We start from the raw sequence: 23,246 nt of genomic DNA, 5'->3' as shown, positions 1-23,246 counted from the left end.
TGCTTTAATTACACTGTAATTAATTGCAACAAAACTGTTTGCAAAGTGCATGTGCGTGGTGGAAAGGCTGGAATATTGCAACCTGCCTGCTCCTCCGCAGCCGTGAATATAAAATCTCTGATCCTCTTTGGATTGAACGCTCAGCGTTCGTTTTACCACCCTATATCCAGAGCATCTCCAAAGTCCTCTCAAAACCAGACCAAGACCCATGGAAGGTGGCTACTGGCCTATTTTCCATCCAGGGAAATCAAGGCGCAGAGGGGTTAATCTCTTTAATTTCTCTTCAGACAGGACTAAGAGGGCAGAAGTTGCCAGAAGTGAACCAAGCTTGGGCCTGGATGTACATCACAACCTTTTTCTCTGCCCTGTGATGCTCAGATGTTCTCATGTTCCCTTGCAGCTCCTAAAGCCACCTGGCACCTTGAAGGGGCTGAGACCTGTCCATGGAGAAGGTTGTCTCATCCAACACCTCCCTAAGGACAGAGACCTGCTCACGGCACAGGGATCTGAAGGTAAAGGAAAGCAAATCCAAGCCGTTTATTTTGCAATCTGCCCCCTTCTAGTCCTTCCAGCGTCTAGCCGCGGCACGGAGGTATTCATCCCGGCTGAGGTGGACCTTCAGAGTCCTCTTTCAGCTGGCGCTCCGTCTCTCGGCGCAGACTACAAAAGCAGCCGTAATGCAATCGCTGCCACGAGGAAACGAGAAGCCGCCAAACGCATCCGAGGCTGCCCCTCGAGTTTCATCCCCCCCGGCCGATTATTTCCGTGCAAGAAAGGCAGAAGCCTGCACGCCCTTGCAAGGCTGGGGGAGAAGGTTTGGAAGGGACACGGGAGTCTGGAGACAGGGATTAGCTGACGTGACTCATCTCCTCTCGCACACCACCAGCAAGCAGCCAGGCCAACGACTTGCTGGTGGGGCAGGAGGGGAAATTTCCCATTTCGAAATTGCTCAACGTTGATAATTAAAATGTTCTCCTTTTTTTTTTTTTTTTTTTTTTTTTTCCCCAGCTAAATATCTCTCCTCTCCTCTCCTCCCCTCTCCTCCCCTCTCCTCTCCTGGCCTCCTGGGAGGCCATCAAACCTTCTCACCTCCATCTTGGCCTCCAATTGTCTCCTGGGAGGCCATCGAACCTTCTCACCTCCATTCTGCTGGTAGCAGATGGAGCAACTTGGCCCAGACCACAGGAGAACAGTGGTAGAGAACGTGAAGAGTGAGGAGAACGCGACAGAGCACCAGCTGGTCACCCAATGATGTGCCCAGACCCCACGTGTTCCTGGAGGCACCACCAGCCTCTGGATCGCTACCCAGCAGCCCAGAAGGGTCCAAATTTTGCATCAAGGCAGCGGTCCCAGCACAGGAGGCTGTGAAGCCACCTCTCTGGCAGGCTGCCTGGCACCGTGGTGTGACACAGCGTAAGGAAACCCCCATGGCAGAGGTGAGGATGCACCTGCTTTGAGGAGCTCATGAGCTCAACGATGGTTGGACTCAACAATCTGAAAGGTCCCTTCCAACCTAGGCAATTCTATGATTCTATGATTCGTGGAAGACAGGAGCCGGCCAGGGACCGAGCAGGCAGCGGCGGGGGGTCCAAAGGCAAACTGATCGGAATTATCCCAGCAGCAGTAACTCCGGAAGATCCAGCTGATCTAAGAGACCTCCCAGACACATGCCTAGAGAGCCTGGGGTTTGGCAGAGGATCTGCTCCATCAGCTTCAGCTCACCTTGGCAAAAGGTGCCCAGATACCATGGTGACGGGCTCGGCGGGGATAAACACCGAACATGGGTGTGGGTTGTTTGCATAGTTAGGAAGCTGGCTGGTCTCCATCCCTCCACCCTGCCTCCTCCCAGTGGTGCCAGGATCTCAATCCAAAGTGGTCTCCTACCTCCTCCTGGGCCGGCTCATCCGCGGACAACACAGAGGCACTTCCCAAACTGGTTCCCTGCTAGGTAGGGCAGGGTGGGGGACGGCGACGCCGGGCTCCTGCCTCTCCCCGCACCCCGGGAGGTGGAAGTCATTCGATGGTCCCAACAGCCACATGCCTGCCCAGACCCACACGGAGATGGCACAGAGCCGTCATGGGGTGGGACATCCCCTCCTCCTCCTCCTCCTTCTCCTCCTCCTCTTCCGCAGCTGCCCAAGCACATCGAGCCCCCTGCAAAACCACTGGGTGGCATGTGACATCCTCCCCCACCCCAACCAAAAAAGCCCTCACGACCACCACGCACCCGTTCCTCAGGGGCAAGGACATCTTTTTGAGGGACGAGGAACAAAGCAATCCAGCAGCAGCGAGAAATCAATCTGTAATTAAGGCAAGCCGCTCGCATGAGCGATACTCGACAATTAGGCAGACCTGTGAGCAACGTTGCCACCCGGGCGCTCGGCTCCTCTCCGGCTTCCAGTAAGGAATAAAAAAGCTCTGACTAATATAAAGAGGCCTCCAAATCATTCTTGGCAGGAGCATCCCGGCCCCGGCTCCCCTCCCTCTATTCATCGCGAAAGCTCTCAGCCAAAGGAAAATAAAGCGTTGGAGCTACCTCGCTGACCCGACCCGCGGCGTGGTGTAGCTGGGTGCCCTTCTCCACCATTATATGCTAATAAAATAGTATATATACACACTAATATTATAATGTCCAGAGTGTATACGCTAATTATATAGCGTATAATACATACACAGTACCCCATTATATAAATTTATACACTGCACGACCGTTTATAATAGACGTATATTGTATTTCTATATAAATATATACATTCTATAGACAGGACACGCTGATGGGACCTGGTGTGACGCCGCCTTCCCGTCCCCATCCTGCCGGGAGGGCAGGGGACAGGCAGGGGCAGGGATGAGCCCTCCCATCACTGCCCCATTACCCGGCATCGTTCCCCGCACGCCGCCTTTGGATGCGGTCTGAGCTCCTTCACCTTTCCTAATTACTTCCAAGTTTATAAAACCCTTCCACTGGCGACACTTAATGGGAATAAGAGCAGGACGGCGAGCACGGGGAGGGAAGGCTTAAGCGTTTTTTGAAACTGTTTTAATAGCTTGCGCTTTTAATTAAGAGCAATCGGGCCGAAATTATGCCAGTGAAACTTGCCGCTGATTTATTAATTAGAGGCGGAATTTCAAAGGAGGCGCGGGGAGTTAGGTGCCGGACAGCCCCAGGCTCGCTGGAAAATCCCAGGTTTGTACAGCTAACGCTTGCTCAGTGCTCAAACACGCCGGGTCTGACTCCTCATCGCCTGGCACCTGAAGTAAACAGCGTCAAGCGCAAGCGTGAAGTGGGTGTTAAATCCTGCCCGCTCCCGAGCGGGGCTTGGAAATGTCCCTTTTGCGGGGGTGGAAGGCATTGGAAGACCGCGGAAAGACGCCAGAGCATCACATCTACCTCCTCAGGAGTTATTTGCAGGGGTGTCCTGGGGTGGATACACCAGGATACGTGCCCAGAAGCCCACAAAAGGTTTGCCCTCCCATGTGGGGTGTTGCAGACGTTGAAGGCAGCAAGGGCCGGCCGTGCCACCGGCATTTGGATGCTCCCAACCTTTGCTGCTCCCAACCTCCAAATCCCCCCAGGAGGAGAACCCTCCATCCGATCCCCCTTCCGCCAAGCAGAAAGGAGGGAAGAGTCTCACTCAGTCTCACTCCCCCAAATATTGTACCTGGGCGAAGTGGGAAGGTGGCTGCCACATCCCCTTTTTGAGGGCAGAACAAGCTGCAGGTCCCCGCGGCACCACGCCGAGCGTTTCCGTCCACCCAACCCTCTCGGGAAAGCAACGCCGGGACGGCCGAGCGCCGGTTCCTCCTCTGCTGAGCACATTCCTCCCCTCCTGTTTTCATTCAGCTCAACCTTAAACAAAACCACGGCTGTTGGTTGTTTTCTTTTTTCTCGGCGGCGCAGCTATGGGAATTGCCTACGCAGGGCCGGGGGGGGAGCTGGAGAGGGGCTTTGCGCTGCTGAAATAGCGTTCAATCTCACGAAGGAGCTGTTAAAAAGATTAAAGCTTCACTGGGAATAACACACCGTCCTGCCGCGTCCCGTTTGCTCCTAAAGAAGCAAAAAGTTCCTGAGATAGATGGAGATTTCAACCCCAAAATCCAGGTTGGGGGATCTCCAGATAAAGCACCTCCAATTTTTCCCTGCGCGGGCAGCGCGGAACAGGTCGGCTTGAGCCGGGCTTAACCCTGCACCGAGCATCAGCTTCATCCCCTTCTTTAATCGCGATTTCCCCGCAAGCATTCGAGCTGCCGAGACGTTTTAACTACTTAAGAGGAGAGGGTGGATTTTTTTTTTTTTTTCCCCCCCCCACCCGGCAAGTTTTCTCCAAAGAACCACTGAATCAAACCCGACTTTAAACCGGGTATTAATAAAGAAGTATTAAAAATATATGGTATGGTACGGTATGGAATCATAGAATAGAATTAAGGACTATGTTGGGTTGGAAGGGGCCTTTCAAGGTCATCTAGTCCAACAACACAACACAACACAACACAATATAACTAATATAATATAATATAATATAATATAATATAATATAATATAATATAATATAATATATAATACAACAGAATATCTATTCTGTTCTGTTCTATCCTATCCCTTCTATTCTACTCTATTCTATTCTAAATATTAATCATCTGCCTCATCAGAGCCCCTCTGCCCCCCCCAGCAGGAGATGTCTTTTCGCACCGGCATCTCCCGTCTAAAAGAAAAGAACAAATAACTAAGCCGGATTTCCAGAAAAAAAACCCAAAAAACCAAAACCCAAACCGAACGCAAACCCCTCCACGAACGGAGAGGTTGTATCGTACAGGTGTTGATACACAGCCAAAAATCGCCGGGCTCGGTAAAGATTCGAGTTAGCAAGCAAGGAAATCAGACAGAGAATCGCGGGTTCGAGTTCAAACAGCAATTAAAAACGCATGTAAATGGCGATAGATTAGCACGGAGGATCGCTACGACGCGCTGGAGATTTCCAACCCGAACACGATTAAGCCTCCGAGCACGGAATTCAAGCTCTTCCTTCCCCTCCCCTCAATAAACCGCAAAAGCCTTTAAAAAGGGGATAAAAAAAAAAAAAAGAAAAAGAAAAAAAAAGAAAAAAGAAAAGCCACTTATTTTGGAAGCCGAAAAGAAGGCACGCGACCCACCTTCCCGCTCCGGGCGCCGACCTTCGTCCTCCCCTCACCTGCCTCGGCTGGACAGGGGAATCCGGCAGCGTCGCTCCCCGGGTGTCTGCAGCCGAGCGGAGATTGTCATTGATTTGTGTGCGGAAAGTTAAGCCTTTCTAGGAGCGGTTGGGAGAATTCACTCCCACCACTCCCTCTAAACCAAAAGTATTTGGCACGGAGCCCTCCTCGTCCACCTGTACTATTAAGGTCTAACAACGTGCGGGACATTGACTGATTTTCCCGGGATCTTTGCATGTTTCCTTTCTAAACAAGCACACAAAGTCCTTTGGAAAGAAAAACTTGGGGGGGGGGGGTTTGTTGTTGTCCTTTTTTTTTTTTTTTTTTTTTTTTTTGGAAATCTCATTTTTCTTAAAGCAGATTTATCGCATCCTTTTTTTTTTTTTTTTTTTTTTTCTTCTTTCTACTCAGCGGGCCAAGCCTTTCCCTGGTGTAACTGGTGACCCCTGACCCTGTGCTGAGTTGCACCTGCAGAGGGCCTGGCTCAGTTGGTGACACCTTGGGGGACTTCCCCGGCAAACCGTGCACCCGTTTGGCTGAGACAAGGTAAAGCCTCGGGCAGGGGCGGTGAAAACCTTCTCTTTTGAAAAGAACTGGGGATAATTTAACTAAAAAAATCAGGTTTTGCCCACGAATGACCCGAGCGAGCAAGAAGATGGAGGCGAGGCATTGTTCAAAGGAGGGGTTTCCTTACCCAAGTCCCCGGTCGCTGTGTTGTCCGGGTGATGAGAGCCCAAATCGGGTGCCCAATCCAAGGAACCAGTGACTTTTTGAAAACCCTTCCCAAGTGCCCAACGTTGGGCTTCAAAGCTCCCCTCCCCACCCCCCTAGATTTGGAAGCCACCTCCTGGCCACCTCAGCTGCACCCACGCGGCCAACGACCCCGTCCCGCACCCACCTCCTGTGGTCCCCGTCCATGAGGACGTCCCCGGAAGAGGAGTCACCCCACCTCCGTCGCCATGAGTAGCCCAACCTGGCTAAGCCCGGCTTCTGCGCGACCCCAAAGGGTCGGCCATCGCGTTGAGTGATAAACAACAGGTCCCTCCTCTCCTCCTCGTTGGGCGCACCAAGGGTCAGCTCATTCCCCAGGTTCTGCCCCAAATTTAGCAGGCCCATCTCAGAGCATTCAGTCAAACACTGCATTTAATAAAATATTAGTTCCTTTCTGGCACAGGTATTATTACAAGGAAATACAGATATTTTTTTTTTTGTTAATATAATAAATCCGATGAGAGCAGCCGGACACCAAGTTCCACATTAGGAGGCCTTTCTGCTGGTCCTCCTTTAAAGCAGCACATTAAAAAAAACCAACCCCAAATCACAACCAAAAATTGTTTATACAAAGGAAAATCTTTCTGAAGCACGAGGCAAAATCAAGTGTAAGATAGCCCGGGGCAACCTGGCACTCCCAGACACGGCTTGGAAGAGCTCCGTGCTCAGAGCACGGTTACTTTTGAAACTTTTATTTTATGCTTTCTTGGCCTGTCAGGAAAAAAAAAAAAAAAAATGCTGCTTCCATCCCCACACCCAAACCACTATCTGCAACTCCTCTGACTACCGGGTTTCTAAGGAGTGTCTGGGTAAATCAGTAAATGAAGTCGGCGCGAACAATGTGTCTGGCCCTAGATAAGGGTAAAGCAAAACTTGGGCAGCATCCAGGGACTGCCAAGCCAGCGCGGAGAGGAACACCAATTGCCACCCACTGCTTTTCCTGGTACTCCCACAGCCTGCATCCCCCGTGGGATGGGAGCACCCATCCAAACCACCCGCCCGCACCCCAAGCACGAAACCAAGCGACTCTGCGTTTCCCACACACGCGGCTTTTTTTTTCCCCATCAAAATTGCTCGCTTCCATCAATCCGCCAAAGCCAATGCGACGACGAAACAATTGCGTCCAGCCCGTTCTACTGAAGCGCATTGTTCATGGCGCTGCTTCCCAAGATGGCTTTTAATCAGTGCGGATGGAAATGTCCCCAGCACCACTGAGGTGCTGGAGCGTGTCCAGAGAAGGGCAACGGAGCTGGTGAGGGGTCTGGAGCACAAGTCTGGTGAGGAGCGGCTGAGGGAGCTGGGGGTGTTCAGCCTGGAGAAAAGGAGGCCGAGGGGAGACCTTCTCGCTCTCTACAGCTCCCTGAAAGGAGGGGGTAGCCAGGGGGGGTCGGGCTCTTCTCCCAAGGAACAGGTGATGGGACAAGAGGAAACGGCCTCAAGTTGCCCCAGGGGAGGTTTAGGATGGATATTAGGAAAAATTTCTTCACCAAAAGGGTTGTCAAGCATTGGAACAAGCTGCCCAGGGCAGTGGTGGAGTCACCATCCCTGGAGGTATTTAAAAGATGGGCAGACGTGGTGCTGAGGGACATGGTTTGGATGGTTGGACTTGAAGATCTCAAGGGTCTTTTCCAACCTAAACGATTCTTTGCTTAAAAATGGCCCCCCAAAATCCTGCAAGCCAAACCCGACGTTTTCAAACAGAAGAATACTTGAGGGGGAAGGAGGCAACAGCGACGAAGGAAACATCTCAGCAATGACTTTCCAGTCCAAAACCACAGCAGACCAATAGGTCCCCACTCAGCCCTGGAAATTATTTCCCATTTACCCACGTGAAATTGCTTCCCGGTTTTTGATTGTCATTAACAGAGGGATGAGCGGGTCTCCCAGACTATAAAGGAGGAGAGGCTGAACTGCTTCTAACAGGGTGTGAAATAAGAATAACAAGGAGAAAGAAGACCAGAAAGGGTTGTGGCGGACCCCACCTCGGATCACACGAGCACAACAGGAAACACCTAGTAAAAAAACAAGTAATAGAAAAGGTTGTAATGATTGCTTATCCCAACTCAGGAAAGCTCTAATTAAAGGTGTATTGAATTGAAAGCTTTCCCGAAGAAAGAGGACTTAAAGGATGCCTCTTCAATCAGAAAAATAAATTATCATCAAATTTAAAGATTTTCATGGGCATAATTAATTTGGACACACTTTTGCTTTCTACAGCTTTTTTTTTTTTTTTTTTTAAGAATAAACTGGCACAAGTGTTTTGTGAAATTTTGCCATTTTTTTCCTTTCGAACCCGAGTTTTTAAGGCCAACTTTGGCTAGTTGGAGCCCAATAATCAACCTCAGTGAATCCAGTTCTCTGAGAGCCAGAGGAAGATATCTTCCGCAACGAGATTTGCTGCACCAGTCACGTTTTTCAAAGGAAAAGCATTTTCTTCCTCAAACATCCCTAATTCATTGGCAAAACCCGTGGTTAAAGAAAAAAAAAAAAAAAAAAAAAGATGACCTTTTTAAATTTTGGGAAGAAATAAAACCCAGCCACGTTTCCCCCCAGAATCTCACAAGAAACTGCTTACAAATGGAAAACTTGGAAAAGCCTGATGAGGTTTCCTCCAAGGTGGCTATCCCACACACCCGCACGTCTTTCCGTTTGCCGTGGTGCGTATCCCCGTTAACTTCAACACCACCCTCCAGGCAATAAAATTAAGCCTTGCCTAAGTGCTTCCAAATGTTGGCCTTATTTTCAAGGTGATATCGAGTAAGTGGAAGGAAGAGATGCGAGCCCACAACCTCGACGCACACCCTCGTCACCTGGGTACCACCAGGTCAGGAGGAAGGAGGATGGGGAAATGAGGAAGAGATGCGAGCCCACAACCTCGATGCGCGCCCTCGTCGCCTGGGTACCACCAGGTCAGGAGGAAGGAGGATGGGGAAATGAGGAAGAGATGCGAGCCCACAACCTCGATGCGCGCCCTCGTCGCCTGGGTACCACCAGGTCAGGAGAAAGGAGGATGGGGAAACGACCCGTCTGGTTTAAGAAGGTCTCTACGCTCATGGTTTGGGTAAGAGCTGCTGGTTTCTCATCTTTAATAAGTAATGGTGGACATCGGGAAAGGGCGAGAGGGTGAGTCGTGAAAGGGATTTCCTTGGTAGTAGCCCCGCAGATGATGAGCCATTTCCAGCGAGAGGCTGAATCACCAGTTAACCCATGCCGCAGACTGGGCAGATTCGCTGGCCCGGGCTACGTGTCTTAATATTCCCAGATGAAAAAAAAAATTAAAAAAAGCTCTAAAGCGAATCAATGCCAATTAAGTGCTTTGCTAAAACAATCTAGCTGGAGTCCCAGTGATTTCACATTTGAAACCATAATGGTCATAATCCAGATCGATCCTGAGGGATCTCCAGTGCTTTGCTTAACGTGGTTGGTGGAACTCGACGAGGCTCCAGTGTCTTCAATGGGAATAGGGTCATTTATGCTACCCAGAGATTTCCTCGAGAAATGAATACAGAGGTTGATTTCTATCGAGGAACAGGGCTGGATGCAGCCAAGATGATATTGTATATCATAGAATCACAGGGTTGGAAGGGACCTCTGGAGATCATCTAGTCCAATCCCCCTGCCAGAGCAGGGTCACCCAGAGCAGGTGGCACAGGAACGCGTCCAGGCGGGTTTGAATGTCTCCAGAGAAGGAGACTCCACAGCCTTTGTGGGCAGCCTCTTCCAGGGCTCTGCCACCCTCAAAGGAAAGAAGTTCCTCCTCATGTTTAGGTGGAACTTCCTATGCTCAAGTTTGTGCCCGTTACCTCTTGTCCTGTCGCTGGGCACCACTGAAAAGAGCCTGACCCCATCCTCCTGACACCGACCCTATAAGCATTTATAAGTGTTGATAAGGTGCCCCCTCAGTTGTCCTTTTTCCAGACTGACGAGACCCAGATCCCTCAGCCTTTCTTCACAAGAGACGTGTTCCAGTCCCCTCATCATCTTGGTAGCCCTTTGCTGCACCCTCTCCAGCAGTTCCCTGTCCCTCTTGAACCGGGGAGCCCAGAACTGGACACAGTTCTCCAGGCGTGGCCTCATCAAGGCAGAGCAGAGGGGGAGGATGACCTCCCTCGACCTGCTGGCCACACTCTTCTTGGTGGAGCCCAGGATGCCATTGGCCTTTTTGGCCATGAGGGCACATTGCTGGCTCATGGTCACCCTGTTGTCCACCAGGACTCCCACGTCTCTTTCCACAGAGCTGCTCTCCAGCAGGTCAGCCCCCAACCTGTACTGGTGCATGGGGTTATTCCTGCCCAGGTGCAGCACCCTACACTTGCCCTTGTTGAATTTCATAAGGTTAGGTGTGCACAGGTGTATGTGTAGCGTTACGATGGGATTTTGCCACATCATATAGCTTCATTGGGAAGCTCTCAGAGGAAGACCTGCACCCTGACCTCTTCCCCAAGTCTATCTGCTCCAGCAGGGACTGGTACCACCTCTGGAAATGCAGTCACCTTTGGGTGAAGCTGGCCCTACAGCTCCCACCCCTTCTCGATCCACAGCTCCCAGTCCTTCTCACTCCCCTGCAGCTCCACGGTGCTACAAGGGAATCAGAATGATCCCATGTTAGCAAGAACGTGGCAAAACTTTGAATTAAACCTGTATTTTCCTTGGAAAACATTTACCTTTCCCCACTGGGTCTTATTCTCAGTCTAATTAAAGAAGATGAAGCCAGGCAGATACGCTGCCTGTGCAGTCTCTTGCTCGGAGGGAGAGAAAGATCATCTCCAAGGGCGACAGATTAGGATGTGGAAGGCTTGGTGGCATGGCATCAGAGAGGTGCTGTAAGGCGAAACGCATTAAACCCTCCTCCGCCTCCCAAAACGCAGCCGTAGCCAGCTCATCTGAGACAACGGCCATTCCCAGCGCTGAAGATCTAGGGGCCAGGAACCTCGTCTCGGCCCCGAAGCCACCAGCGAGGAGGGAACGACACCAGCTCCTGCTCCCCAGGGGACGCGCTGCAAATGGAGCGCGCGCACGTCGTCCTCCTTGAACCCATGCCCGTATAAACACCTGATGTATCGCTTGATTACGTGGTTAGATGACACATGCCCGAAGGCAGCAGCCAGGTCACCTCGCTTGGTTTTAATGCTTCAGTCCCCCCGCTTTGTCTTTACCGGGACAGATTTTTGAATCCGCTTCACCTTGTGTTTGTGCAGGGCTGGGACCGGGCGAGGGTTACCAAAAAGAAATGATCGTAGGATGAATCCTAAACACAAACGGACGTTATTAATAAAAGGCAAGATGGGGATCAAAGAGCTGCTTTGCAGAGCTCCATGTGTTGGTGCAGAGTTTTATTGGAGGTATCCAAAGCCGAAGCTGGGTGAGATGAAGACCTCCAGGAAGGTTCAGACCACCTGGGGCTTCTGAACATCCATTTGACATGTTCCATCACCCCTGCAGCCAAAAAACCTTCCTAGCACCCCAGAGCAAACTTGAGATGGGTGGTACAAAACCCGAAGTGGCACAAATACAATCTGCTGGGGGATGAAAGGAAGGCGGTGGAGAGCATCCACAAAGACCCAACCTCTAGGGATGGCTACAGATTTCAGCCTGGCTTCCACTGCCATCACTTTTGCACCGTTTGCGGCCCCAGCGCAATTGCCACGCTCGGCTTTTGAAACGCGTCCCCTGCCTCGTAATTTCTCGACGGGTTATTTTCGCTTTGCTCTCGCCCAAAAGGAGCCACGACTCCTCGCTGGGTCTGTTCGCGCCATCCCGCCCTTGGATGGACTAAGGACGACCAAGTAAATTGCCCATCGTAACCAGCGTGCCAGCCTCCGGGCGTTGATAACCCTCAGCCCGGACCACTTCCTTTCATTTCCACAATCCATACAGTTATCCGCATCCGGGAATAACAAATTTAGCAGAAGCTCCCCGACGTAGGTAGGAAACAATCTCATTTGCTTTCAAAAGCTGTGGATCAGGCCACAGCTCCTTGCAGGATATCACATTAATAGCGAGAGGCAAATGAACCATTTTACTTCTCTTAGCCGAAAAGAAAAAAAAAAAAAAAACACGTAAAATATGCGGCCGACCTGATTTACCTCCCTGATAACGTATTTAAAAAATGCTCCCAGGCTGAGGACTTCGCCAGCTGAGATTTCGTGCGAAATGAGACTGTTTATGTCATGACCGCAACCTTCTGAAAAATGCCCCTTTGGATGGGGAAAGCTCACAAGACCCTTAGGTATAATGATCTCAGCTATATCAATAACCACATTTCAGCAGATTCATTATCTGCTCGCCGGCCTGCCCAGCCGCGCAGCAAAGTGTTGCAGCAGGCTGGAGCGAGAAAGTAAAACATTGAATTCAGCCGTTCCTCCCACAGAAAAAAAAAAAAAAAAAAAAAAAAAAAAAAAAAAATTGACACGGTGGGTCATTCTTTTCCCTAGCAAAAGCCAAGCTTTTATTTCCTCTGCTTTCACACCGCGCCGGGGAGGGAGGACCAGAGCTACGCACAATATTGAACACAACCGATCAATCCCCCTTTAGCGGGTGCACGAGCGTTTTCCTTCACAGCTCGCATCTTCGCTCCCCAAGCACCCTCACCCCTCCCTGTCCCAAACTTTTTTCCGCCTTTGCCTGTTCCTCCCGATATTCGCTCCATCGTTCGAGATTTTAACATCCCTGCTAACTCTATGCATGGATACCCGACCGCACTCCATCGGAAATTTAGGCTACAAAACACAGGTTTATTTCATACCGGAATTTTCAAGCAAGAGGGACCATTACGATCACGTATTATGCCCTCCAGCTTCGTACAAAATAAAATACTTCACCCTGTAATTTCTGCAGCGAGGCCCTAATTCCTGCCTGCCCTCCAGCATTTAGAAGCAGAGGTAATGTTGGCTGAAAGATTTCAAACCAAGGGGGCTTCTCCCTGCTCCTTGGCAAGCGTTCCTTAGCAATTTATTAGCCACCGTACTAAAAAATTTGCATCTTTTTCCTTTTCTTTGTTGTGTCTGCGTGTGCCTAGCTCTAGCTTCTGAGCATCTCCTCACACCGAGCTTTTTTCTCCTCGGCTAAAGCAAACAGTTTGGCTCCCTTCCCAAAGTTGGGACTTGGTGGCTACGAACCCAGGAGCAAGGATGAGCGTTGTGAGCATCTCCCGTAGCATCTCACTGCTATGTTCACCGGCAACGGAGAGCTGGACCAGGGATGGAGATTGCTCCAAGAAAAGCCATGGATAGGTGGGTTGAGGCATGACCCATCTTCACCTAAGGAGGAGAGAGAAAGAGGCCACCTGCCCACCTCCTCCCAGCCTGAAAGGGGCTGGAGCCTGCCATGAGGACAACGTGGGGCAACAAAACGTGCCTGCTATCCATGCCCGCCCTACGTACCCCCAGAATTCACCACCAGACCCCATTTTTCTTCACTCCAACATGAAAAAAAAGGCAAAATACAGCAGAACCAGTCAAAAAAACCCCCACCAAACACAAAACATGATCTTCCCATCTCCTAGCTCGAGCCCACCACGTGTAACTGGATTGTCCTTTGAAGAGCATGAGATTGAACACATGGTGGGAGAACAGGTATTTATATGAAAACCTCTTTAGGATGGTGGGTAACAGTTTTAAACTGAAAGAGAGGAGATTTAGATGAGATCTGAGGAAGAAATTCTTTGGTGTGAGGGTGGTGAGCCCCTGGCCCAGGTTGCCCAGAGAAGCTGTGGCTGCCCCATCCCTGGAGGGGTTCAAGGCCGGGTTGGACGGGGCTTGGAGCAACCTGGTGGTCTGGTGGGAGGTGTCCCTGCCCAGGGCAGGGGGGTGGGACTGGATGGTCTTTAAGGTCCCTTCCAACCCAAACCATTCTATGATTCTATGAGCATCGCAGCCGAAAAACTCTACTTCTGGCTTGGCCACCGCAACCTGCGCATGGGAAACTCATGTTGTCCTCGTCTCAGAGCTGCTTGAAGGTGAGAGCAAAATGGCTAATGGAGGGGAACTGGTGAACATGGGTTGTGGATAGGGCACCCATCACCCCCATCTCACCCGTACTGGTAACACCAGTGCCAGGGCTCTGCTACCTGCAGGAGAAGGCCCTGGAAGAGCTCTGCCCCAGCAGCAAGCGCATTTGCCCTTTCTGCCCCAAGCCCTGGGATTTATTATTCCAGAAACACGGAGCAGGAGGGAGCTGGGCAAACGGGTGGAAAGAAAAGGGCAAAGGTAAGATGGGAGAAAGAAATAGCGTCTCTCTTCTAGGTCAGGGGAGAGAGCAAGCAGTCACAAACTGCTAAGGAGAGACAAGGCCTTGTACATCCATGGATGACTAACCTAAAATTTGGGGTTGGAACTAGATGATCTTTAAGGTCCCTTTCAACCCAAACCATTCTATGATTCTATGAAAATTAGCATGGCAACATGCAGAGGGGAGTGGTTAAAAAGAAGTATTAAGATACAGAATGCAATGACTTAAAAAAATCTGAAGGTTTTGGAGGCAACTCTCATCCTTCGCAGAAGGGCTGGTGGGTCTGAAGGTTTTGGAGCTCTTGGAGGTGGCTCAACTGCTCGGCGACCCAAATAGATGGGCAACAGCACAGCAAGTTAATAACTCCTCCCTCATAAATGCAAAGCGACGCAGGGCAGGGAGAGGAATTTCTGCTCCTCAGGCACCTTCCAGGGTCCTAAACTGTGTCAAAGCAAGGAAGGGACCTCTCAGCAAGGGCGGCAGCACGGTGGAGACCTCCGCTCTGCGCGCAGCCGCAGCCGCAAAGCTAACGAGACGTTCAGCTGCATATGGAAAGGGATGGCGGATAATCCTGGAAATATTATCAAGCCTTCGTATAAATCAGTAGCGCAGGCTCAGACGGGGAGAAAAGTAATGACGCAGAAACGGCAGAAGCGTTCCATCAATATTTCTGCTCCGCGTTTGGAAAGAAGCAGGATGAGACGCTTGTATCACATGAGGAGGATGAAGCACTTTCCAGTCCATTAGTAACCAAGGAGGTTGTTAAACAGCATCTACTAGCGATAAACAATTTTAAATCAGCAGGCCTGGATAACTTGCTCCCAAGAGCCCTCCAACAGCTGGCTGAGAAGCTCTCTGGCCCGCTGATGTTAATTTTTAATAAATCTTGGAATACCGGGGAAGATCCAGACGGCTGGAAGCATGCAAATGCCGCACCGATCTGCAAAAGGGGCAAGCGGGATGGCCTGATGAACAGGTTGGCTTGTCTGCCATCCATCACCAGTAAAATAATGGGAACCCTCCCGAGAGTCAACCAGAAGAGGAAATAAAGGACGTGAATGCACTTAACGCTCGTCAGAGAGGTTCTGCAGCAAAGGCATCACATCAAACAAGGCGGATTCTGTTCTTCGAGGAGATTACAAGTTTGGTTAATAAAGATAATTGCCTGGAGATAATATACGTAGGGTTTTGTACAGCGTTTTGATTTACTGTGACGTGACGTGCTGATTAAAAAATGAGCGCTGTATCGTAAGAACAAAGCCCACGTGGAGGGGATTCGGAGCTAATCACAACAAATAGCTGTCAGAGGGGAATCGGGCTGTTTCCAGGGGGGATTTTACAAGGCTCAATCCCAGCCCCGGTATTGAGCGTTTTCTTATCTGGAAGCAAATACAACGTCGCTGCTGATAAATCAGCTACGTGCTACGCAAACAGGGGAGGCCAAGCCATCTGAGTGGAGACGATGGCAGCCAAGCATCTGGCTGGGGTCATCACTCTGCCTCGGAGGATGAGAAGAAGGGCACAGTCAGTGAAAAAACAGAGATGGGATGCTCAGAACCCATGCAGCGACCGGGAGGTGACGCCGTGGCAGGTGGTGGTGGGGACCATGGCCCCGCAGAGAGACGTGGACACCTGGCCCCGCAGGCTGGCAGAAGGTTAGTTGTTACGCACACCTCAACGTCTCCAAGGAAAAATCCTTGGAGTGGGTATCAGGAGATAAAACAGAGCCTGGGATGAGGGAGGGTCGGGATGAGTGACTCCGTACTGCAGGATTTTACAGCATCAGGGCTTGGGCATTGCCTAGGAGAGGCTGCACAACCCAAACCAGCCCTTTCTGTGCCCCTCACGGGGCTTAATTCTGACACGGACCTTTGTGACCCTGAGGAAATCAATTAAAGCTTGATCTAGCTTTTTTTGTAACAGGAATACTTCCATCTGGCCTTTCTTCTCCCTGAGACTTAGCTGCCCTTTGGGAAAAACCAACGCTCCATGCATGTCCCTGAAGAGTGACCTGGGAGCTTTGCTGCCCAACGCCAGCCTAAGCCAAGCCCAAAGGTTTACTCAGCTCCAGATGCACGTCTTTTTGTCCTCTCGAAATCCCCTCAAGGAAGAATTTAGCCATCTTTTTTCCATCCACCAGGATTTGCAGAGGGCTTCCTACCCCCTGCATGTGTCCTAAACCTTCAGAGTTCACCGTGGGAGCTGGAGACGAACTCTGGCTAAAGGCACCGCACTCCCTTGGTCACAGGTTTCCACTTGACTTTGCCACTAACCAGTGACTGGAGAACTTGCTGCTCACAACGTTCCTCAAGGGCTCCTCCGACTGCTCTTGCTTCAGGGACAGAAAAGGGTCAACAATTCAAATCCCAGATGTTTCACCCAAACAGGCCCCATCCATCAACACCTGAGCAGAGGATTAGAATGCATGGTTATTGCTGAAGGTGAATTCAAGAGATAAGGCGTTAAATCAAAGTCTTATCTAACGCAAGACATTACAAAATGTTTCAAACTTGGGCAAAAAAAAAACCCCAAAAACCAAAATAATCCAGTTTGGCTTAAAATCACCGAAGCCCACCACATGCGGTTTTGGTGAGGTGATCATACCGATGGTGGAGCCTCCTTTGAGGAAGCTGCAGCCACCTTATCGGGCTGCCCAGATGCAAGGTAAAAATTTCACCCAAAAAACCCAATCTGGGGTGAACGCCAGCGGGAAGATGCAGCGGGTACCAGCCGCAGTCCTTGAACCCAGAATCGTCTTCCCCGTTGTGGCTCCCATCACCCAAGCTGCCAGCCAGAGGAGAGAAGACTCCATCTCCCCAAAGAGCCGCCGATTTTGGTTGGTTGCCTCTTCTATTCAGCTGGGTTTATCGGAAAGGATGCACCAAAACTATGAGGGTGGTGAGCCCCTGGCCCAGGTGGCCCAGAGAAGCTGTGGCTGCCCCATCCCTGGAGGGGTTCAAGGCCAGGTTGGCCGGGGCTTGGAGCAACCTGGGCTGGTGGGAAATGTCCCTGCCCAGGGCAGGGGGTTGGAACTAGATGATCTTTAAGGTCCCTTCCAAGCCGAACCATTCTATGATTCTATGACTCTAAAACCAGCAGCACCCAAATCCCTACGGTTGCCCTCAAGCATTTTGCTCCCGTGTCCCCGCACTAAAGGGGGGACAGGATCACCGTGACATCGCTCCTGAGCATGTCTTCAAATATCCCTGCTTCGCATCGAGTCCTGGCTGCGTGAGAGCCCTGCCGGGGGCGGCCTGCCCCGCTGCCTTGCCTGCCTCCCACCACCTCTTCCTCCCCGGCTCTGCAGCCGCGGCGAGGAGCGTAACACAACCGCAAGCACTCCATCCCTCCAAGAAAGATATTACCTCCACTCCCACCTTCCTCCTCGCCCCCGCCCCAGCTCCCAGCTCGGCCAGCGTGTTTTTCCTCTGCTGCAATTAACGCTTGACGAGGCAGAACATCCCCCCCTGCTCCAGCAGAGCCCAAGACAGCGCAGCCAGGGCATTTAGAAGAGAGGGAGGAAAAAAAAAAAAAAATTAAATAAAAGCGGACGAAAGCTTCTTGTCTTAAAACTCTCCCTCAGCCGGCGCATCGGGCAGGTTGGCACCGCCACCAGGTGCTGCTGCGTAAGCAGGGGCTGTGGCAGGGTTGGTCCGGGCACCCCGTCGCAGCACCCTCCCCAGTTCATCATCAAGGCACCCTGAGCGCTCGCCCGGTTTTGAGCAGATGGGTGAGACCCAGGAGTTCCCATTTACGACCCGGGCGCTGCTGTGGAATCAGATCACCCACCCAAGAGGGGCAGGATATGTCCCCGTGGGGTTCCCACCCCACCACGGCTGCGCGGCCCCCCGTGTCCCCCCCAAGCGCTCACGAAAAGATTTGGCTCTGACTGCTCCGGCGGGACCTGGTTTTTTCAACAGGTCGAAATTGTAATTGCGTATTTCCCTCCCCCCCGCTCCCCATATTAAAAAAAAAAAAGGAGGAGGAGGAGGAGGACGGACTCATTTATCATGTGCAGCCAAACCCCAGGCTGGACTCGGTGAAATGAAAATGAGTCGGTGACACTTTGTGTAATGGCATTGCAGTTTGTTCTCCTAAATAATTTGTATTTTAATGAGCCCTTTTTGCTCCAGCAAAAGCTGGCGTGCGTAGCCCCCACACCTTCTCCAGTCCTTCTGTGCTTTCATTTGATTTGAAAAAATTCCCAGTGCCGTATTTTTATTAACAAAAAGACAAGCAGCCGCACTTCTCTCCTGGCTTCGATGGGAACAGGTAATGAATCTCTGCACGCAGGAGACGGCTCTTATCTCCACGGCCTTGCCGTTCCCAAACCTACTTATTTAAAAAACTCCCCCATCAAGAGAAACGGAGAACAGAGAAAGTCATCAAAGAAACAAAAAGGCAATCAGGAGCTTTAAAGAAGCAGGGGAGCACCATGATTTCCACCTGATCTTCTCCTGCCGGGACAGGTCTTTAGGTCAAGACACTGTAAATGAGCAGAAGTCGCTTTGGGGAGCGTGATCACGAAAAGCTGTTTTGCAGCACTCGGACTTGCTAAGGGCTTCTCCACTTGGGTCATGCTCAACTTGACGTGGAAGAGATGGCAGCTCCGTCCTTCCACCCACTGCGTTGGTGGTGGGGTGGCTTGGCCAGGTTAGTTGAGACGTACACCCTACACCCAGACATCATCTGGTCCAGGCTAAGGTGGTGGTCCTGGCCGTGGTGGGTTCCCAGGGAAAGGCAGTGGGGCTCTGATCCCATAGCAGACCTGCATGGACCAGAGCTGCCCCCCATCTGGGTGTGAGGGTGCTTCCGAGCCATCACAACACAAAGTCTGACCCATTCAAACACCAAGTCGCACCTGCACAACCTACTCCTGGAGGCTGCTCGAGCTAGAAAGTTTGCGGGTGCAGCGAAAACCCACTAGAAAGCTCAGCAGAAGAGGGGGACCTGAAAGCTGTGACAGCATCTTCCCTTGCCTGCTTCTGAACCCCAGCAGCACCTGCTCCTGAACCCCAGCAGCACCTGCTCCTGCTCGTGGTGGGGACGGCGTGGTGGCCTCACACCTCACCGTGACACCTCCTCGCTCTGAGTTACGGAGAAAGCATTGTCTCGGCTGAAGGACAGAGCAGCGATGGCTAAAATGGTCGGTCAGGAGGAGGGAAGGAGAGACGTCCCTGCACATCCACTCCCCCATGTTAGCCTAACGAGCTTCATTAACAGGGAGGACTTTGTTCTGCAGCTGGGCGGGATGCAGGCAGGGGATGGAGGCGGGGGGTCGGGAATGGGATTCCTGACCCCCTCCAGGAAAGGAGGCGCTTGGCAAGAGCCCCAGGAGGACAACAGCCCAAACCAGGCCAGGGTTGGGGTGCCATTGACGTACTGGAGATATCTGGGATAAGATGACCCAGTTGGTCCGTCTCCGCTCTGCTCCCTAATCCCTTTCAGATGCCCTCTCCCTCCCCAGCACTCCAGGGCTGTCGGAGAAAAGAGGCACCCAAAGGCTACCGGAGAGGTCAGAAAAGCAGCACCGGCTCATTCTTCAGTCCACCTTTCATTTCTCTGGGAGATATTATGGAGAAGGGAAATCCAAAAGGAAGGCTGGCTTAAACAAACTGCAAAACCTCCGCAAACCTTGCAAACATCAGCCCAACCAGGCTCAACCGCAGCTCTCACCTTCAGGCCGGGCAAACAAACGTCACGGGTTTAGGCGCCAATTTATTTTTACCCATCTACCAAATCGGCGTTTCCCTCCCATCCTCCTTCCCCGGAGTCGCAGCCGCGGCAGCTCGGAGTTAGCGTTACTCCTGGTTCCCAAAGCCTCGGAGATACGCTTTGACCTTCGTTATTTGCCCTGGTTTAATTTCCAGCCTCCCTTTGCTAACCCTCCCCTGTGGAACCCTGCCAGACTCTCTCCCTCCCTCGAGACCATCCTTGCTGCTGTTTTAACTTGGATTTTAATCACCTTCTACTTTGATTACTCCGCTTCCCTCTTTTACAGCCTTCCTCGGTGCCGTGCCACCTCACCAGCCTTTTTGGGAGTACCAACTGGACCAGCCAGATTACTCTTAGGAAATATCTGCTCTTTCCTTGGTTTCTTCCCTACCCTGGGAAGAGCTTCAAAGCCGCTCTCCCCTCTGGCAGGATTCCCGGGAGGGAGCGAAGCTTCGCGGACAAGGCCAGCAATGATCTGAAGAGCCCAAGAAACCTGGCATTAAGGCTTTAGGTCAAATCCAGGGTCCACCAATTGTCCTAAACGGCCCGACACCAAGAGGCTGATGCACCAAACCCCAGCTGTGCCTCCAGGAAGGTGCTCTCTCAACCCCCAACCGGCTCCAGGTTGTTTTAAACCCTGAATAAGGAGGTCTAATCCCTCTTCCAAACCTCACGTCTGCCTGCTCCTTTCCAGCTCTTGTTTTCTTTGCCATTCCCAAACAACATCCGAGCCTCATTCGAACGTTCAGCTCCCGGCTTTGGAGGCATCCTGCGAGGTTTGCGCACCCAACCCGACGGGAGAGGATTTTCTCATGGGAACGGCTGCTTCCTTAAACAGACCTCGCGTGATGAGATCGGGAGATCAGAAACATCCAGTGGACTTTCTCTGGCCGCTCATTAGCTTACAGCTCCCCTTTTCTCTGCCTCTGCTTGGCTATATGCCTTCCCCCCCCCATCCCCCAACCCCCCCGTCAAGCTTTTTCCAGCCTCTCGGTGATTTTTTCCTCTGGCTGGTAATTGTTCCCATTGCCCTTCGCTCACAGATGGTCCTCGGAGAGCTCGCTATTGATGTGGTGCCAGCTCTCCTCAATCCCAGCTGTTAAACCGCACTAGGAGATGAGCTACCACACAGCAGGGACCGCTCCTCCGCTCCATCTGCCCTTTTACACCCGGGCCATCGCTGGAAGAGGGTTTACTCACCAAAGATACCCCAGCTGGGCAACCTCTCGGTCCCCTCCTGGCGACCAGGTCACCCTCCAGCCCCCCGGCCCCCCACCGAAAGCCTTCCAGGTCTATCTGGATCTCCCCACCCACCCTTCCTCCTCCTTGACGACCCCTCGCCATGAAAGTCAGTCACTTTCCCTTCTCCAAACCTCTTTCCCACCCCCTTTTGGCTTGTGAGAGCCTCTGTGGTCCCAGCACAGCAAACCTTACCGGTGGAGGGGTCCTCTGTGCTCACCGAGCAACCGTCAGGCTGAAGTTTTTTAGAATGGGGATGTTGAGACACTGGCCCAGGTTGCCCAGAGAGGTGGGAGATGCCCCATCCCTGCGAATATTCAAGGTCAGGTTGGACGGGGCTCTGAGCAACCTGGTCTAGTTGAAGATGTCCCTGCTCGTGGCAAGGGGGTTGGACTAGTTGGCCTTTAAAGGTCCTTTCCAACCCAAACCGTTCGATGATCGTACGATTCCAGCTCCCGGGCTCCAGCCCTGCTCCATAGGGACAACCTGGACTACCAGCCAGGCAGGATGGATGCGAGCAGAAGAAAACAAGGGGGAAAAAAGCACTGCAGACCAGACGGGAGGTGAAAGCAGCTCTTATTTTTCACTGGACCAAGTTGTTTTTGGAGGCACAAACACTAGGTTCATTCATAAAGCAGCAAAGTGCTGGGTTTTCGACGGAAACAATGAATTAGCAAGGATGAGCAGCAACAGGATAAATGACCTTTTTCCTGCCTTCCGAAGTGTCCTGTTTCTTTCCTAACGCGGCGGCCAACTGCTCGTTGAGCTCCACAGTACTCAGCCCCAGCGACCTGGAGCCTCCAGGGAAGCCCAAGGGCTTGGCAAGGAGCTTCCTGCGGGGCCACCTCCTTCCCTGTTGGCTCCACACCCTTCCCACCCAAATCCACAGGGAGCCTGGGGCAGGAGGGGACCCCACATGGCACTGGAGATGTGAAGCATGAGCGTTGCCACCCAGAAAGGTGACAGTCCCATGGCCAAAGCCAAGCCATCACGGAACAAAGCTGCATCAGGGGAAATTTTAGAGGGTAGATTTCCATGAGATCTTAGGAGGAAATTTTTCGCTATGAGGGTGGTGAGCCCCTGGCCCAGGTTGCCCAGAGAAGCTGTGGCTGCCCCATCCCTGGAGGGGTTCAAGGCCAGGTTGGACGGGGCTTGGAGCAACCTGGTGCTGGTGGGAGGTGTCCCTGCCCAGGGCAGGGGGTTGGAACTAGATGATCTTTAAGGTCCCTTCCAACCTAAACCATTCTATGATTCTATGATTCTAAGCTCAGACTGGACATTAGGAAAAGGTTCTTCACTCAGAGGGTGGTCAGTCACTGGAACAGTCTCCCCAGGGAAATGGTCAAGGCAGCAAGCCTGGATGAATCTCGTGGTTGTATGATTTAGTTTTAGGTAGTCCTGTGAGGAGCAGGGAGTTGGACTCAATGATCTTTATGGGTCCCTTCCAACTTGGGATATTTTACGATTCTGTGATCAGTGCCCTTCACGCCAGCCCGGTGAGACCCAACTAAACCCATCCATCGTTGCTCAACGGCAAAAAAAAATCCCAGTTCGCAAGCGCCGCGAAGCCACTGCCTTTCACCAGTGTGCGATTTGGCTTCAGAGAGATAGAAAGAAAGTGGTTCGACTTTCGGTTCCTGCCATCTCAAATTCTATCAGAGGGATACGCTACCTTTCGCTAACATAACGGATTAAAGCAGAAGATAAAATGCCATTCCATTATCTATTTATTAAAAGCACCACTTGAACTGCTTTTATTCGGCATACATCTCCTACTAAAGAGGCACTCCTTGACTGTGTAAATCAGCGAGCAATTGTGTTTTAACAGCTTTCAGAATGGCATTTCCCCACAGTTTTAGATGGACTATCAGACAGAAAACCTCTTCCAAAACTCACTCATCATAACAGGCGCGGGCACAGAGCTCTTTACCGCTCCTCTACCACCGAGACAAATACAAAATGGGCTTGCAAAACTCACACAGCATAGATCATTCCCACCTTTCACCCTGCTGCATGAATATCCTTAATGACAGGTCAAAATAAATAATTTTGTTAGCGGAGGGGAACTGTTCAGCTCCCACTGACGGATGGGACTCCTGGTAGGA

The 23,246-nt window shown here is 51.6% G+C and overlaps 1 protein-coding gene across 6 annotated transcripts in view; it reads right to left on the bottom strand.

Moving 5' to 3' along the window:
• LOC128901996 (zinc finger and BTB domain-containing protein 7C-like) overlaps nt 1-23,246 on the bottom strand; it is a 163,358-nt gene that overhangs the window by 41,497 nt on the left and 98,615 nt on the right. The window contains exon 1 of one of the 6 annotated variants that reach the window (XM_054184247.1): nt 5,149-5,168. The exons of the other annotated variants lie outside the window; for them this stretch is intronic. The gene's annotated coding sequence lies outside the window, so the exon portion shown is untranslated. Of the gene's footprint in view, nt 1-5,148; nt 5,169-23,246 lie in introns of those variants that run through there. 6 annotated transcript variants of the gene reach the window in all.

This window comes from Rissa tridactyla, chromosome W (assembly GCF_028500815.1).
Source record: "Rissa tridactyla isolate bRisTri1 chromosome W, bRisTri1.patW.cur.20221130, whole genome shotgun sequence".
Classification (NCBI taxonomy): Eukaryota; Metazoa; Chordata; class Aves; order Charadriiformes; family Laridae; genus Rissa; species Rissa tridactyla.
The sequence above is the reverse complement of the archived record's forward strand: the minus strand, read 5'-3'. Positions and strand labels throughout refer to the sequence as shown.